We start from the raw sequence: 15,832 nt of genomic DNA, 5'->3' as shown, positions 1-15,832 counted from the left end.
ATGAAAGTACACAAGTACTTTCAGTCTATCTTTATTAAGCTAACTAAATTATAACACAACCACTCAGCTTGTGATCTCCCCCTCCACCTCCCTGTAACAGAGAAGGAGAACGATCATCACCAGCAATCAGCCCCTGCAATGCAGCAGAACTGAGAGCTCACTTCACGCTCAGGAGAGATCACTACAGCTCCTCCTCGTGATTGGGAAGTTTGGACACTTTAGAGCACATTTCTTAAGTTACACACTATAGAAATGATCCCTGAAAGTATAGTCTTAACCTCTTCCTGGCCGTGATGCCCCTCCGGGGAATAGGACCCTGCGTGTAACATTATGGAGATTCATTAACACAACATCACACAAACTAAGGCTGTAAATAAACGCTGACACATTGTGGGTGATCAGAGACGTGACTACAGTGTGCAAAATTAGGGAGACATAACACCTGACACAGTGACCCTATAGAAGCTTCCATACTTGTATAACGGCCCCATAATCCTCCAGATCACAGATGTCTCTGGATCTAATCTGCATATGTCACTGCAACCAGCCAATGAGAAACACCCGGAACCTGTAGATCCTTCTAAACATCCTACACAATGGAATATCAGGTTTTGCAGCACGGGTGAATAAACAGACAGGAGAGCTGTACCTGTGTAGTAGAGCTAGAAACACTGTCCCTGGGTAGTAAGCTGCTCCTTGGAAGTAAGGCTAAGGCCACGTTCACACTATCAGTATTTTTCATCAGGTTTTGTAAGCTAAAATCAGGAGTGGAACAATCAGAGGGAAAGCTGTCACCACTTCTGTATTTTTCACCCACTCCTGGATTTGGCTTACAAATACTGATAGTGTGAAATAGACATAAGAGAGCTGTCTCAGGGTACTAGGGCTAAGGGAGCTGTCCCTGGTTAGAAGGGCTAAGAGAGCTGTCACTGGGTAGTAAGGCTAAGAGAGCTGTCCCTGGGTAGTAAGGCTAAGAGAGCTGTCCCTGGGTAGTAAGGCTAAGAGAGCTGTCACTAGGTAGTAAGGCTAAGAGAGCTGTCCCTGGGTAGAAGGCTAAGAGAGCTATCCCTGGGTAGTAAGGCTAAGAGAGCTATCCCTGGGTAGTAAGGTTAAGAGAGCTTTCCCTGGGTAGTAAGGCTAAGAGAGCTGTCCCTGGGTAGTAAGGCTAAGAGAGATGTCCCCGGGTAGTAAGGCTAAGAGACCTGTTCCTGGTTAGAAGGGCAAAAGAGAGCTGTCACTGGGTAGTAAGGCTAAGAGAGCTGTCCCTGGGTAGTAAGGCTAAGAGAGCTATCCCTGAGTAGTAAGGCTAAGAGAGCTGTCCCTGGGTAGTAAGGCTAAGAGAGCTATCAATGGGTAGTAAGGTTAAGAGAGCTGTCACTGGGTAGTAAGGCTAAGAGAGCTGTCCCTGGGTAGTAAGGCTAAGAGAGCTATCCCTGGGTAGTAAGGCTAAGAGATCTGTCACTAGGTAGTAAGGCTAAGAGAGCTGTCCTGGGCAGTAAGGCTAAGAGAGCTGTCCCTGGGTAGTAAGGCTAAGAGAGCTGTCCCAGGGTAGTAGGGCTAAGAGAGTTGTCCCTGGGTAGTAAGGCTAAGAGAGCTATCCCTGGGTAGTAAGGTTAAGAGAGCTGTCCCTGGGTAGTAAGGCTAAGAGAGCTGTCCCTGGGTAGTAAGGCTAAGAGACCTGTTCCTGGTTAGAAGGGCTAAGAGAGCTGTCACTGGATAGTAAGGCTAAGAGAGCTGTCCCTGGGTAGTAAGGCTAAGAGAGCTATCCCTGGGTAGTAAGGCTAAGAGAGCTATCCCTGGGTAGTAAGGCTAAGAGAGCTGTCCCTGGGTAGTAAGGCTAAGAGAGCTGTCACTGGGTAGAAGGGCAAAGAGAGCTATCCCTGGGTAGTAAGGCTAAGTGAGCTGTCCCTGGGTAGTAAGGCTAAGAGAGCTGTCACTGGGTAGAAGGGCTAAGAGAGCTTTGCCAAACCTCAGATTCCAAGCTGGACTGTTCCTTATTTTAAGTACTGGATTCAGAATGACATAACTCCGCTGAAAATGCTGGGAGCCAGAGGCAACTATCTGGAGACATGATTTTTGCATAACAAGGGTGTGCCTTTCACATGGTATACGTATCTGTTTATCTAGCAATTTTTAATAATATTTTGAAAAGATTTGATTTTGTGCAGTTTCATATATTAAGTAGTGATGGGTCGTTCATGAACGTTCCGAGAGAAAGAGTAGGCTCCCTGCTGTGAATGATGGGAGCCAGCACCCCAGTGAGAGCCACTGAATTCTCTTAATGGCTCTCACTGGGCATATAATTCCCAAGTTCGGCAGACGTAACCCTGCCCATTCATCAATTTCATTGGGTGGCTGCACATGGGCGTGGTTTCAACCATTGGTGGGTGGGGTATCAACCATACTGAAGTCACCTTAAATATGTGTTCACCTATGATGAACACATATTTAAAAGGGATCCAAAAGAGTTGACTCTTTATGGTGAGCAGAACCATGACAGCCAGACTGCCCATCACTAGAAAAAATAACATTTAGTTAACAATATCTTAAGAAAGTACACAAGTACTTTCAGTCTATCTTTATTAAGCTAACTAAAATATAACACAACCACTCAGCTTGTGATCTCCCCCTCCACCTCCCTGTAACAGAGAAGGAGAACGATCATCACCAGCAATCAGCCCCTGCAATGAAGCAGAACTGAGAGCTCACTTCACGCTCAGGAGAGATCACTACAGCTCCTCCTCGTGGTTGGGAAGTTTGGACACTTTAGAGCACATTTCTCAAGTTACACACTATAGAAATGATCCCTGAAAGTATAGTCTTAACCTCTTCCTGGCCGTGATGCCCCTCCGGGGAATAGGACCCTGCGTGTAACAATATGGAGATTCATTAACACAACATCACACAAACTAAGGCTGTAAATAAACGCTGACACATTGTGGGTGATCAGAGACGTGACTACAGTGTGCAAAATTAGGGAGACATCACACCTGACACAGTGACCCTATAGAAGCTTCCATACTTGTATAACGGCTCCATAATCCTCCAGATCACAGATGTCTCTGGATCTAATCTGCATATGTCACTGCAACCAGCCAATGAGAAACACCCGGAACCTGTAGATCCTTCTAAACATCCTACACAATGGAATATCAGGTTTTGCAGCACGGGTGAATAAACAGACAGGAGAGCTGTACCTGTGTAGTAGAGCTAGAAACACTGTCCCTGGGTAGTAAGCTGCTCCTTGGAAGTAAGGCTAAGGCCACGTTCACACTATCAGTATTTTTCATCAGGTTTTGTAAGCTAAAATCAGGAGTGGAACAATCAGAGGGAAAGCTGTCACCACTTCTGTATTTTTCACCCACTTCTGGATTTGGCTTACAAATACTGATAGTGTGAAATAGACATAAGAGAGCTGTCTCAGGGTACTAGGGCTAAGGGAGCTGTCCCTGGTTAGAAGGGCTAAGAGAGCTGTCACTGGGTAGTAAGGCTAAGAGAGCTGTCCCTGGGTAGTAAGGCTAAGAGAGCTGTTCCTGGGTAGTAAGGCTAAGAGAGCTGTCACTAGGTAGTAAGGCTAAGAGAGCTGTCCCTGGGTAGAAGGCTAAGAGAGCTATCCCTGGGTAGTAAGGCTAAGAGAGCTATCCCTGGGTAGTAAGGTTAAGAGAGCTTTCCCTGGGTAGTAAGGCTAAGAGAGCTGTCCCTGGGTAGTAAGGCTAAGAGAGATGTCCCCGGGTAGTAAGGCTAAGAGACCTGTTCCTGGTTAGAAGGGCAAAAGAGAGCTGTCACTGGGTAGTAAGGCTAAGAGAGCTGTCCCTGGGTAGTAAGGCTAAGAGAGCTATCCCTGAGTAGTAAGGCTAAGAGAGCTGTCCCTGGGTAGTAAGGCTAAGAGAGCTATCAATGGGTAGTAAGGTTAAGAGAGCTGTCACTGGGTAGTAAGGCTAAGAGAGCTGTCCCTGGGTAGTAAGGCTAAGAGAGCTATCCCTGGGTAGTAAGGCTAAGAGATCTGTCACTAGGTAGTAAGGCTAAGAGAGCTGTCCTGGGCAGTAAGGCTAAGAGAGCTGTCCCTGGGTAGTAAGGCTAAGAGAGCTGTCCCAGGGTAGTAGGGCTAAGAGAGTTGTCCCTGGGTAGTAAGGCTAAGAGAGCTATCCCTGGGTAGTAAGGTTAAGAGAGCTGTCCCTGGGTAGTAAGGCTAAGAGAGCTGTCCCTGGGTAGTAAGGCTAAGAGACCTGTTCCTGGTTAGAACGGCTAAGAGAGCTGTCACTGGATAGTAAGGCTAAGAGAGCTGTCCCTGGGTAGTAAGGCTAAGAGAGCTATCCCTGGGTAGTAAGGCTAAGAGAGCTATCCCTGGGTAGTAAGGCTAAGAGAGCTGTCCCTGGGTAGTAAGGCTAAGAGAGCTGTCACTGGGTAGAAGGGCAAAGAGAGCTATCCCTGGGTAGTAAGGCTAAGTGAGCTGTCCCTGGGTAGTAAGGCTAAGAGAGCTGTCACTGGGTAGAAGGGCTAAGAGAGCTTTGCCAAACCTCAGATTCCAAGCTGGACTGTTCCTTATTTTAAGTACTGGATGCAGAATGACATAACTCCGCTGAAAATGCTGGGAGCCAGAGGCAACTATCTGGAGACATGATTTTTGCATAACAAGGGTGTGCCTTTCACATGGTATACGTATCTGTTTATCTAGCAATTTTTAATAATATTTTGAAAAGATTTGATTTTGTGCAGTTTCATATATTAAGTAGTGATGGGTCGTTCATGAACGTTCCGAGAGAAAGAGTAGGCTCCCTGCTATGAATGATGGGAGCCAGCACCCCAGTGAGAGCCACTGAATTCTCTTAATGGCTCTCACTGGGCATATAATTCCCAAGTTCGGCAGACGTAACCCTGCCCATTCATCAATTTCATTGGGTGGCTGCACATGGGCGTGGTTTCAACCATTGGTGGGTGGGGTATCAACCATACTGAAGTCACCTTAAATATGTGTTCACCTATGATGAACACATATTTAAAAGGGATCCAAAAGAGTTGACTCTTTATGGTGAGCAGAACCATGACAGCCAGACTGCCCATCACTAGAAAAAATAATATTTAGTTAACAATATCTTATGAAAGTACACAAGTACTTTCAGTCTATCTTTATTAAGCTAACTAAAATATAACACAACCACTCAGCTTGTGATCTCCCCCTCCACCTCCCTGTAACAGAGAAGGAGAACGATCATCACCAGCAATCAGCCCCTGCAATGAAGCAGAACTGAGAGCTCACTTCACGCTCAGGAGAGATCACTACAGCTCCTCCTCGTGGTTGGGAAGTTTGGACACTTTAGAGCACATTTCTCAAGTTACACACTATAGAAATGATCCCTGAAAGTATAGTCTTAACCTCTTCCTGGCCGTGATGCCCCTCCGGGGAATAGGACCCTGCGTGTAACATTATGGAGATTCATTAACACAACATCACACAAACTAAGGCTGTAAATAAACGCTGACACATTGTGGGTGATCAGAGACGTGACTACAGTGTGCAAAATTAGGGAGACATAACACCTGACACAGTGACCCTATAGAAGCTTCCATACTTGTATAACGGCCCCATAATCCTCCAGATCACAGATGTCTCTGGATCTAATCTGCATATGTCACTGCAACCAGCCAATGAGAAACACCCGGAACCTGTAGATCCTTCTAAACATCCTACACAATGGAATATCAGGTTTTGCAGCACGGGTGAATAAACAGACAGGAGAGCTGTACCTGTGTAGTAGAGCTAGAAACACTGTCCCTGGGTAGTAAGCTGCTCCTTGGAAGTAAGGCTAAGGCCACGTTCACACTATCAGTATTTTTCATCAGGTTTTGTAAGCTAAAATCAGGAGTGGAACAATCAGAGGGAAAGCTGTCACCACTTCTGTATTTTTCACCCACTCCTGGATTTGGCTTACAAATACTGATAGTGTGAAATAGACATAAGAGAGCTGTCTCAGGGTACTAGGGCTAAGGGAGCTGTCCCTGGTTAGAAGGGCTAAGAGAGCTGTCACTGGGTAGTAAGGCTAAGAGAGCTGTCCCTGGGTAGTAAGGCTAAGAGAGCTGTCCCTGGGTAGTAAGGCTAAGAGAGCTGTCACTAGGTAGTAAGGCTAAGAGAGCTGTCCCTGGGTAGAAGGCTAAGAGAGCTATCCCTGGGTAGTAAGGCTAAGAGAGCTATCCCTGGGTAGTAAGGTTAAGAGAGCTTTCCCTGGGTAGTAAGGCTAAGAGAGCTGTCCCTGGGTAGTAAGGCTAAGAGAGATGTCCCCGGGTAGTAAGGCTAAGAGACCTGTTCCTGGTTAGAAGGGCAAAAGAGAGCTGTCACTGGGTAGTAAGGCTAAGAGAGCTGTCCCTGGGTAGTAAGGCTAAGAGAGCTATCCCTGAGTAGTAAGGCTAAGAGAGCTGTCCCTGGGTAGTAAGGCTAAGAGAGCTATCAATGGGTAGTAAGGTTAAGAGAGCTGTCACTGGGTAGTAAGGCTAAGAGAGCTGTCCCTGGGTAGTAAGGCTAAGAGAGCTATCCCTGGGTAGTAAGGCTAAGAGATCTGTCACTAGGTAGTAAGGCTAAGAGAGCTGTCCTGGGCAGTAAGGCTAAGAGAGCTGTCCCTGGGTAGTAAGGCTAAGAGAGCTGTCCCAGGGTAGTAGGGCTAAGAGAGTTGTCCCTGGGTAGTAAGGCTAAGAGAGCTATCCCTGGGTAGTAAGGTTAAGAGAGCTGTCCCTGGGTAGTAAGGCTAAGAGAGCTGTCCCTGGGTAGTAAGGCTAAGAGACCTGTTCCTGGTTAGAACGGCTAAGAGAGCTGTCACTGGATAGTAAGGCTAAGAGAGCTGTCCCTGGGTAGTAAGGCTAAGAGAGCTATCCCTGGGTAGTAAGGCTAAGAGAGCTATCCCTGGGTAGTAAGGCTAAGAGAGCTGTCCCTGGGTAGTAAGGCTAAGAGAGCTGTCACTGGGTAGAAGGGCAAAGAGAGCTATCCCTGGGTAGTAAGGCTAAGTGAGCTGTCCCTGGGTAGTAAGGCTAAGAGAGCTGTCACTGGGTAGAAGGGCTAAGAGAGCTTTGCCAAACCTCAGATTCCAAGCTGGACTGTTCCTTATTTTAAGTACTGGATTCAGAATGACATAACTCCGCTGAAAATGCTGGGAGCCAGAGGCAACTATCTGGAGACATGATTTTTGCATAACAAGGGTGTGCCTTTCACATGGTATACGTATCTGTTTATCTAGCAATTTTTAATAATATTTTGAAAAGATTTGATTTTGTGCAGTTTCATATATTAAGTAGTGATGGGTCGTTCATGAACGTTCCGAGAGAAAGAGTAGGCTCCCTGCTGTGAATGATGGGAGCCAGCACCCCAGTGAGAGCCACTGAATTCTCTTAATGGCTCTCACTGGGCATATAATTCCCAAGTTCGGCAGACGTAACCCTGCCCATTCATCAATTTCATTGGGTGGCTGCACATGGGCGTGGTTTCAACCATTGGTGGGTGGGGTATCAACCATACTGAAGTCACCTTAAATATGTGTTCACCTATGATGAACACATATTTAAAAGGGATCCAAAAGAGTTGACTCTTTATGGTGAGCAGAACCATGACAGCCAGACTGCCCATCACTAGAAAAAATAATATTTAGTTAACAATATCTTATGAAAGTACACAAGTACTTTCAGTCTATCTTTATTAAGCTAACTAAAATATAACACAACCACTCAGCTTGTGATCTCCCCCTCCACCTCCCTGTAACAGAGAAGGAGAACGATCATCACCAGCAATCAGCCCCTGCAATGAAGCAGAACTGAGAGCTCACTTCACGCTCAGGAGAGATCACTACAGCTCCTCCTCGTGGTTGGGAAGTTTGGACACTTTAGAGCACATTTCTCAAGTTACACACTATAGAAATGATCCCTGAAAGTATAGTCTTAACCTCTTCCTGGCCGTGATGCCCCTCCGGGGAATAGGACCCTGCGTGTAACATTACGGAGATTCATTAACACAACATCACACAAACTAAGGCTGTAAATAAACGCTGACACATTGTGGGTGATCAGAGACGTGACTACAGTGTGCAAAATTAGGGAGACATAACACCTGACACAGTGACCCTATAGAAGCTTCCATACTTGTATAACGGCCCCATAATCCTCCAGATCACAGATGTCTCTGGATCTAATCTGCATATGTCACTGCAACCAGCCAATGAGAAACACCCGGAACCTGTAGATCCTTCTAAACATCCTACACAATGGAATATCAGGTTTTGCAGCACGGGTGAATAAACAGACAGGAGAGCTGTACCTGTGTAGTAGAGCTAGAAACACTGTCCCTGGGTAGTAAGCTGCTCCTTGGAAGTAAGGCTAAGGCCACGTTCACACTATCAGTATTTTTCATCAGGTTTTGTAAGCTAAAATCAGGAGTGGAACAATCAGAGGGAAAGCTGTCACCACTTCTGTATTTTTCACCCACTCCTGGATTTGGCTTACAAATACTGATAGTGTGAAATAGACATAAGAGAGCTGTCTCAGGGTACTAGGGCTAAGGGAGCTGTCCCTGGTTAGAAGGGCTAAGAGAGCTGTCACTGGGTAGTAAGGCTAAGAGAGCTGTCCCTGGGTAGTAAGGCTAAGAGAGCTGTCCCTGGGTAGTAAGGCTAAGAGAGCTGTCACTAGGTAGTAAGGCTAAGAGAGCTGTCCCTGGGTAGAAGGCTAAGAGAGCTATCCCTGGGTAGTAAGGCTAAGAGAGCTATCCCTGGGTAGTAAGGTTAAGAGAGCTTTCCCTGGGTAGTAAGGCTAAGAGAGCTGTCCCTGGGTAGTAAGGCTAAGAGAGATGTCCCCGGGTAGTAAGGCTAAGAGACCTGTTCCTGGTTAGAAGGGCAAAAGAGAGCTGTCACTGGGTAGTAAGGCTAAGAGAGCTGTCCCTGGGTAGTAAGGCTAAGAGAGCTATCCCTGAGTAGTAAGGCTAAGAGAGCTGTCCCTGGGTAGTAAGGCTAAGAGAGCTATCAATGGGTAGTAAGGTTAAGAGAGCTGTCACTGGGTAGTAAGGCTAAGAGAGCTGTCCCTGGGTAGTAAGGCTAAGAGAGCTATCCCTGGGTAGTAAGGCTAAGAGATCTGTCACTAGGTAGTAAGGCTAAGAGAGCTGTCCTGGGCAGTAAGGCTAAGAGAGCTGTCCCTGGGTAGTAAGGCTAAGAGAGCTGTCCCAGGGTAGTAGGGCTAAGAGAGTTGTCCCTGGGTAGTAAGGCTAAGAGAGCTATCCCTGGGTAGTAAGGTTAAGAGAGCTGTCCCTGGGTAGTAAGGCTAAGAGAGCTGTCCCTGGGTAGTAAGGCTAAGAGACCTGTTCCTGGTTAGAACGGCTAAGAGAGCTGTCACTGGATAGTAAGGCTAAGAGAGCTGTCCCTGGGTAGTAAGGCTAAGAGAGCTATCCCTGGGTAGTAAGGCTAAGAGAGCTATCCCTGGGTAGTAAGGCTAAGAGAGCTGTCCCTGGGTAGTAAGGCTAAGAGAGCTGTCACTGGGTAGAAGGGCAAAGAGAGCTATCCCTGGGTAGTAAGGCTAAGTGAGCTGTCCCTGGGTAGTAAGGCTAAGAGAGCTGTCACTGGGTAGAAGGGCTAAGAGAGCTTTGCCAAACCTCAGATTCCAAGCTGGACTGTTCCTTATTTTAAGTACTGGATTCAGAATGACATAACTCCGCTGAAAATGCTGGGAGCCAGAGGCAACTATCTGGAGACATGATTTTTGCATAACAAGGGTGTGCCTTTCACATGGTATACGTATCTGTTTATCTAGCAATTTTTAATAATATTTTGAAAAGATTTGATTTTGTGCAGTTTCATATATTAAGTAGTGATGGGTCGTTCATGAACGTTCCGAGAGAAAGAGTAGGCTCCCTGCTGTGAATGATGGGAGCCAGCACCCCAGTGAGAGCCACTGAATTCTCTTAATGGCTCTCACTGGGCATATAATTCCCAAGTTCGGCAGACGTAACCCTGCCCATTCATCAATTTCATTGGGTGGCTGCACATGGGCGTGGTTTCAACCATTGGTGGGTGGGGTATCAACCATACTGAAGTCACCTTAAATATGTGTTCACCTATGATGAACACATATTTAAAAGGGATCCAAAAGAGTTGACTCTTTATGGTGAGCAGAACCATGACAGCCAGACTGCCCATCACTAGAAAAAATAATATTTAGTTAACAATATCTTATGAAAGTACACAAGTACTTTCAGTCTATCTTTATTAAGCTAACTAAAATATAACACAACCACTCAGCTTGTGATCTCCCCCTCCACCTCCCTGTAACAGAGAAGGAGAACGATCATCACCAGCAATCAGCCCCTGCAATGAAGCAGAACTGAGAGCTCACTTCACGCTCAGGAGAGATCACTACAGCTCCTCCTCGTGGTTGGGAAGTTTGGACACTTTAGAGCACATTTCTCAAGTTACACACTATAGAAATGATCCCTGAAAGTATAGTCTTAACCTCTTCCTGGCCGTGATGCCCCTCCGGGGAATAGGACCCTGCGTGTAACAATATGGAGATTCATTAACACAACATCACACAAACTAAGGCTGTAAATAAACGCTGACACATTGTGGGTGATCAGAGACGTGACTACAGTGTGCAAAATTAGGGAGACATCACACCTGACACAGTGACCCTATAGAAGCTTCCATACTTGTATAACGGCCCCATAATCCTCCAGATCACAGATGTCTCTGGATCTAATCTGCATATGTCACTGCAACCAGCCAATGAGAAACACCCGGAACCTGTAGATCCTTCTAAACATCCTACACAATGGAATATCAGGTTTTGCAGCACGGGTGAATAAACAGACAGGAGAGCTGTACCTGTGTAGTAGAGCTAGAAACACTGTCCCTGGGTAGTAAGCTGCTCCTTGGAAGTAAGGCTAAGGCCACGTTCACACTATCAGTATTTTTCATCAGGTTTTGTAAGCTAAAATCAGGAGTGGAACAATCAGAGGGAAAGCTGTCACCACTTCTGTATTTTTCACCCACTTCTGGATTTGGCTTACAAATACTGATAGTGTGAAATAGACATAAGAGAGCTGTCTCAGGGTACTAGGGCTAAGGGAGCTGTCCCTGGTTAGAAGGGCTAAGAGAGCTGTCACTGGGTAGTAAGGCTAAGAGAGCTGTCCCTGGGTAGTAAGGCTAAGAGAGCTGTCCCTGGGTAGTAAGGCTAAGAGAGCTGTCACTAGGTAGTAAGGCTAAGAGAGCTGTCCCTGGGTAGAAGGCTAAGAGAGCTATCCCTGGGTAGTAAGGCTAAGAGAGCTATCCCTGGGTAGTAAGGTTAAGAGAGCTTTCCCTGGGTAGTAAGGCTAAGAGAGCTGTCCCTGGGTAGTAAGGCTAAGAGAGATGTCCCCGGGTAGTAAGGCTAAGAGACCTGTTCCTGGTTAGAAGGGCAAAAGAGAGCTGTCACTGGGTAGTAAGGCTAAGAGAGCTGTCCCTGGGTAGTAAGGCTAAGAGAGCTATCCCTGAGTAGTAAGGCTAAGAGAGCTGTCACTAGGTAGTAAGGCTAAGAGAGCTGTCCCTGGGTAGTAAGGCTAAGAGAGCTATCAATGGGTAGTAAGGTTAAGAGAGCTGTCACTGGGTAGTAAGGCTAAGAGAGCTGTCCCTGGGTAGTAAGGCTAAGAGAGCTATCCCTGGGTAGTAAGGCTAAGAGATCTGTCACTAGGTAGTAAGGCTAAGAGAGCTGTCCTGGGCAGTAAGGCTAAGAGAGCTGTCCCTGGGTAGTAAGGCTAAGAGAGCTGTCCCAGCGTAGTAGGGCTAAGAGAGTTGTCCCTGGGTAGTAAGGCTAAGAGAGCTATCCCTGGGTAGTAAGGTTAAGAGAGCTGTCCCTGGGTAGTAAGGCTAAGAGAGCTGTCCTGGGCAGTAAGGCTAAGAGAGCTGTCCCTGGGTAGTAAGGCTAAGAGAGCTGTCCCAGGGTAGTAGGGCTAAGAGAGTTGTCCCTGGGTAGTAAGGCTAAGAGAGCTATCCCTGGGTAGTAAGGTTAAGAGAGCTGTCCCTGGGTAGTAAGGCTAAGAGAGCTGTCCCTGGGTAGTAAGGCTAAGAGACCTGTTCCTGGTTAGAAGGGCTAAGAGAGCTGTCACTGGATAGTAAGGCTAAGAGAGCTGTCCCTGGGTAGTAAGGCTAAGAGAGCTATCCCTGGGTAGTAAGGCTAAGAGAGCTATCCCTGGGTAGTAAGGCTAAGAGAGCTGTCCCTGGGTAGTAAGGCTAAGAGAGCTGTCACTGGGTAGAAGGGCAAAGAGAGCTATCCCTGGGTAGTAAGGCTAAGTGAGCTGTCCCTGGGTAGTAAGGCTAAGAGAGCTGTCACTGGGTAGAAGGGCTAAGAGAGCTTTGCCAAACCTCAGATTCCAAGCTGGACTGTTCCTTATTTTAAGTACTGGATGCAGAATGACATAACTCCGCTGAAAATGCTGGGAGCCAGAGGCAACTATCTGGAGACATGATTTTTGCATAACAAGGGTGTGCCTTTCACATGGTATACGTATCTGTTTATCTAGCAATTTTTAATAATATTTTGAAAAGATTTGATTTTGTGCAGTTTCATATATTAAGTAGTGATGGGTCGTTCATGAACGTTCCGAGAGAAAGAGTAGGCTCCCTGCTGTGAATGATGGGAGCCAGCACCCCAGTGAGAGCCACTGAATTCTCTTAATGGCTCTCACTGGGCATATAATTCCCAAGTTCGGCAGACGTAACCCTGCCCATTCATCAATTTCATTGGGTGGCTGCACATGGGCGTGGTTTCAACCATTGGTGGGTGGGGTATCAACCATACTGAAGTCACCTTAAATATGTGTTCACCTATGATGAACACATATTTAAAAGGGATCCAAAAGAGTTGACTCTTTATGGTGAGCAGAACCATGAGAGCCAGACTGCCCATCACTAGAAAAATTAATATTTAGTTAACAATATCTTATGAAAGTACACAAGTACTTTCAGTCTATCTTTATTAAGCTAACTAAAATATAACACTACCACTCAGCTTGTGATCTCCCCCTCCACCTCCCTGTAACAGAGAAGGAGAACGATCATCACCAGCAATCAGCCCCTGCAATGAAGCAGAACTGAGAGCTCACTTCACGCTCAGGAGAGATCACTACAGCTCCTCCTCGTGGTTGGGAAGTTTGAACACTTTAGAGCACATTTCTCAAGTTACACACTATAGAAATGATCCCTGAAAGTATAGTCTTAACCTCTTCCTGGCCGTGATGCCCCTCCGGGGAATAGGACCCTGCGTGTAACATTATGGAGATTCATTAACACAACATCACACAAACTAAGGCTGTAAATAAACGCTGACACATTGTGGGTGATCAGAGACGTGACTACAGTGTGCAAAATTAGGGAGACATCACACCTGACACAGTGACCCTATAGAAGCTTCCATACTTGTATAACGGCCCCATAATCCTCCAGATCACAGATGTCTCTGGATCTAATCTGCATATGTCACTGCAACCAGCCAATGAGAAACACCCGGAACCTGTAGATCCTTCTAAACATCCTACACAATGGAATATCAGGTTTTGCAGCACGGGTGAATAAACAGACAGGAGAGCTGTACCTGTGTAGTAGAGCTAGAAACACTGTCCCTGGGTAGTAAGCTGCTCCTTGGAAGTAAGGCTAAGGCCACGTTCACACTATCAGTATTTTTCATCAGGTTTTGTAAGCTAAAATCAGGAGTGGAACAATCAGAGGGAAAGCTGTCACCACTTCTGTATTTTTCACCCACTCCTGGATTTGGCTTACAAATACTGATAGTGTGAAATAGACATAAGAGAGCTGTCTCAGGGTACTAGGGCTAAGGGAGCTGTCCCTGGTTAGAAGGGCTAAGAGAGCTGTCACTGGGTAGTAAGGCTAAGAGAGCTGTCCCTGGGTAGTAAGGCTAAGAGAGCTGTCCCTGGGTAGTAAGGCTAAGAGAGCTGTCACTAGGTAGTAAGGCTAAGAGAGCTGTCCCTGGGTAGAAGGCTAAGAGAGCTATCCCTGGGTAGTAAGGCTAAGAGAGCTATCCCTGGGTAGTAAGGTTAAGAGAGCTTTCCCTGGGTAGTAAGGCTAAGAGAGCTGTCCCTGGGTAGTAAGGCTAAGAGAGATGTCCCCGGGTAGTAAGGCTAAGAGACCTGTTCCTGGTTAGAAGGGCAAAAGAGAGCTGTCACTGCGTAGTAAGGCTAAGAGAGCTGTCCCTGGGTAGTAAGGCTAAGAGAGCTATCCCTGAGTAGTAAGGCTAAGAGAGCTGTCACTAGGTAGTAAGGCTAAGAGAGCTGTCCCTGGGTAGTAAGGCTAAGAGAGCTATCAATGGGTAGTAAGGTTAAGAGAGCTGTCACTGGGTAGTAAGGCTAAGAGAGCTGTCCCTGGGTAGTAAGGCTAAGCGAGCTATCCCTGGGTAGTAAGGCTAAGAGATCTGTCACTAGGTAGTAAGGCTAAGAGAGCTGTCCTGGGCAGTAAGGCTAAGAGAGCTGTCCCTGGGTAGTAAGGCTAAGAGAGCTGTCCCTGGGTAGTAAGGCTAAGAGAGCTGTCACTAGGTAGTAAGGCTAAGAGAGCTGTCCTGGGCAGTAAGGCTAAGAGAGCTGTCCCTGGGTAGTAAGGCTAAGAGAGCTATCCCTGGGTAGTAAGGCTAAGAGATCTGTCACTAGGTAGTAAGGCTAAGAGAGCTGTCCTGGGCAGTAAGGCTAAGAGAGCTGTCCCTGGGTAGTAAGGCTAAGAGAGCTATCCCTGGGTAGTAAGGCTAAGAGATCTGTCACTAGGTAGTAAGGCTAAGAGAGCTGTCCTGGGCAGTAAGGCTAAGAGAGCTGTCCCTGGGTAGTAAGGCTAAGAGAGCTGTCCCAGGGTAGTAGGGCTAAGAGAGTTGTCCCTGGGTAGTAAGGCTAAGAGAGCTATCCCTGGGTAGTAAGGTTAAGAGAGCTGTCCCTGGGTAGTAAGGCTAAGAGAGCTGTCCCTGGGTAGTAAGGCTAAGAGACCTGTTCCTGGTTAGAAGGGCTAAGAGAGCTGTCACTGGATAGTAAGGCTAAGAGAGCTGTCCCTGGGTAGTAAGGCTAAGAGAGCTATCCCTGGGTAGTAAGGCTAAGAGAGCTATCCCTGGGTAGTAAGGCTAAGAGAGCTGTCCCTGGGTAGTAAGGCTAAGAGAGCTGTCACTGGGTAGAAGGGCAAAGAGAGCTATCCCTGGGTAGTAAGGCTAAGTGAGCTGTCCCTGGGTAGTAAGGCTAAGAGAGCTGTCACTGGGTAGAAGGGCTAAGAGAGCTTTGCCAAACCTCAGATTCCAAGCTGGACTGTTCCTTATTTTAAGTACTGGATGCAGAATGACATAACTCCGCTGAAAATGCTGGGAGCCAGAGGCAACTATCTGGAGACATGATTTTTGCATAACAAGGGTGTGCCTTTCACATGGTATACGTATCTGTTTATCTAGCAATTTTTAATAATATTTTGAAAAGATTTGATTTTGTGCAGTTTCATATATTAAGTAGTGATGGGTCGTTCATGAACGTTCCGAGAGAAAGAGTAGGCTCCCTGCTGTGAATGATGGGAGCCAGCACCCCAGTGAGAGCCACTGAATTCTCTTAATGGCTCTCACTGGGCATATAATTCCCAAGTTCGGCAGACGTAACCCTGCCCATTCATCAATTTCATTGGGTGGCTGCACATGGGCGTGGTTTCAACCATTGGTGGGTGGGGTATCAACCATACTGAAGTCACCTTAAATATGTGTTCACCTATGATGAACACATATTTAAAAGGGATCCAAAAGAGTTGACTCTTTATGGTGAGCAGAACCATGACAGCCAGACTGCCCATCACTAGAAAAAATAATATTTAGT

The 15,832-nt window shown here is 46.7% G+C and overlaps 1 protein-coding gene and 6 non-coding genes across 7 annotated transcripts in view; all 7 read right to left on the bottom strand.

Annotated features, from left to right (window-relative positions):
* The window catches only part of TEX14 (testis expressed 14, intercellular bridge forming factor), a 416,166-nt gene that overhangs the window by 297,422 nt on the left and 102,912 nt on the right, over positions 1–15,832 (bottom strand). The window lies entirely within an intron of this gene.
* On the bottom strand, positions 59–275 carry LOC143763262 (small nucleolar RNA U3). The gene has a single exon (XR_013212342.1). It is a non-coding gene; the product is annotated as a small nucleolar RNA U3 (small nucleolar RNA).
* Positions 2,607–2,823, bottom strand: LOC143763233 (small nucleolar RNA U3). The gene has a single exon (XR_013212316.1). It is a non-coding gene; the product is annotated as a small nucleolar RNA U3 (small nucleolar RNA).
* Positions 5,155–5,371, bottom strand: LOC143763232 (small nucleolar RNA U3). Its single transcript, XR_013212315.1, has one exon. It is a non-coding gene; the product is annotated as a small nucleolar RNA U3 (small nucleolar RNA).
* Positions 7,703–7,919, bottom strand: LOC143763231 (small nucleolar RNA U3). Its single transcript, XR_013212314.1, has one exon. It is a non-coding gene; the product is annotated as a small nucleolar RNA U3 (small nucleolar RNA).
* Positions 10,251–10,467, bottom strand: LOC143763230 (small nucleolar RNA U3). Its single transcript, XR_013212313.1, has one exon. It is a non-coding gene; the product is annotated as a small nucleolar RNA U3 (small nucleolar RNA).
* LOC143763222 (small nucleolar RNA U3) lies at positions 12,994–13,210 on the bottom strand. The gene has a single exon (XR_013212306.1). It is a non-coding gene; the product is annotated as a small nucleolar RNA U3 (small nucleolar RNA).

The sequence above is a fragment of the Ranitomeya variabilis genome, chromosome 3, assembly GCF_051348905.1.
Source record: "Ranitomeya variabilis isolate aRanVar5 chromosome 3, aRanVar5.hap1, whole genome shotgun sequence".
NCBI lineage: Eukaryota > Metazoa > Chordata > Amphibia > Anura > Dendrobatidae > Ranitomeya > Ranitomeya variabilis.
The sequence above is the reverse complement of the archived record's forward strand: the minus strand, read 5'-3'. Positions and strand labels throughout refer to the sequence as shown.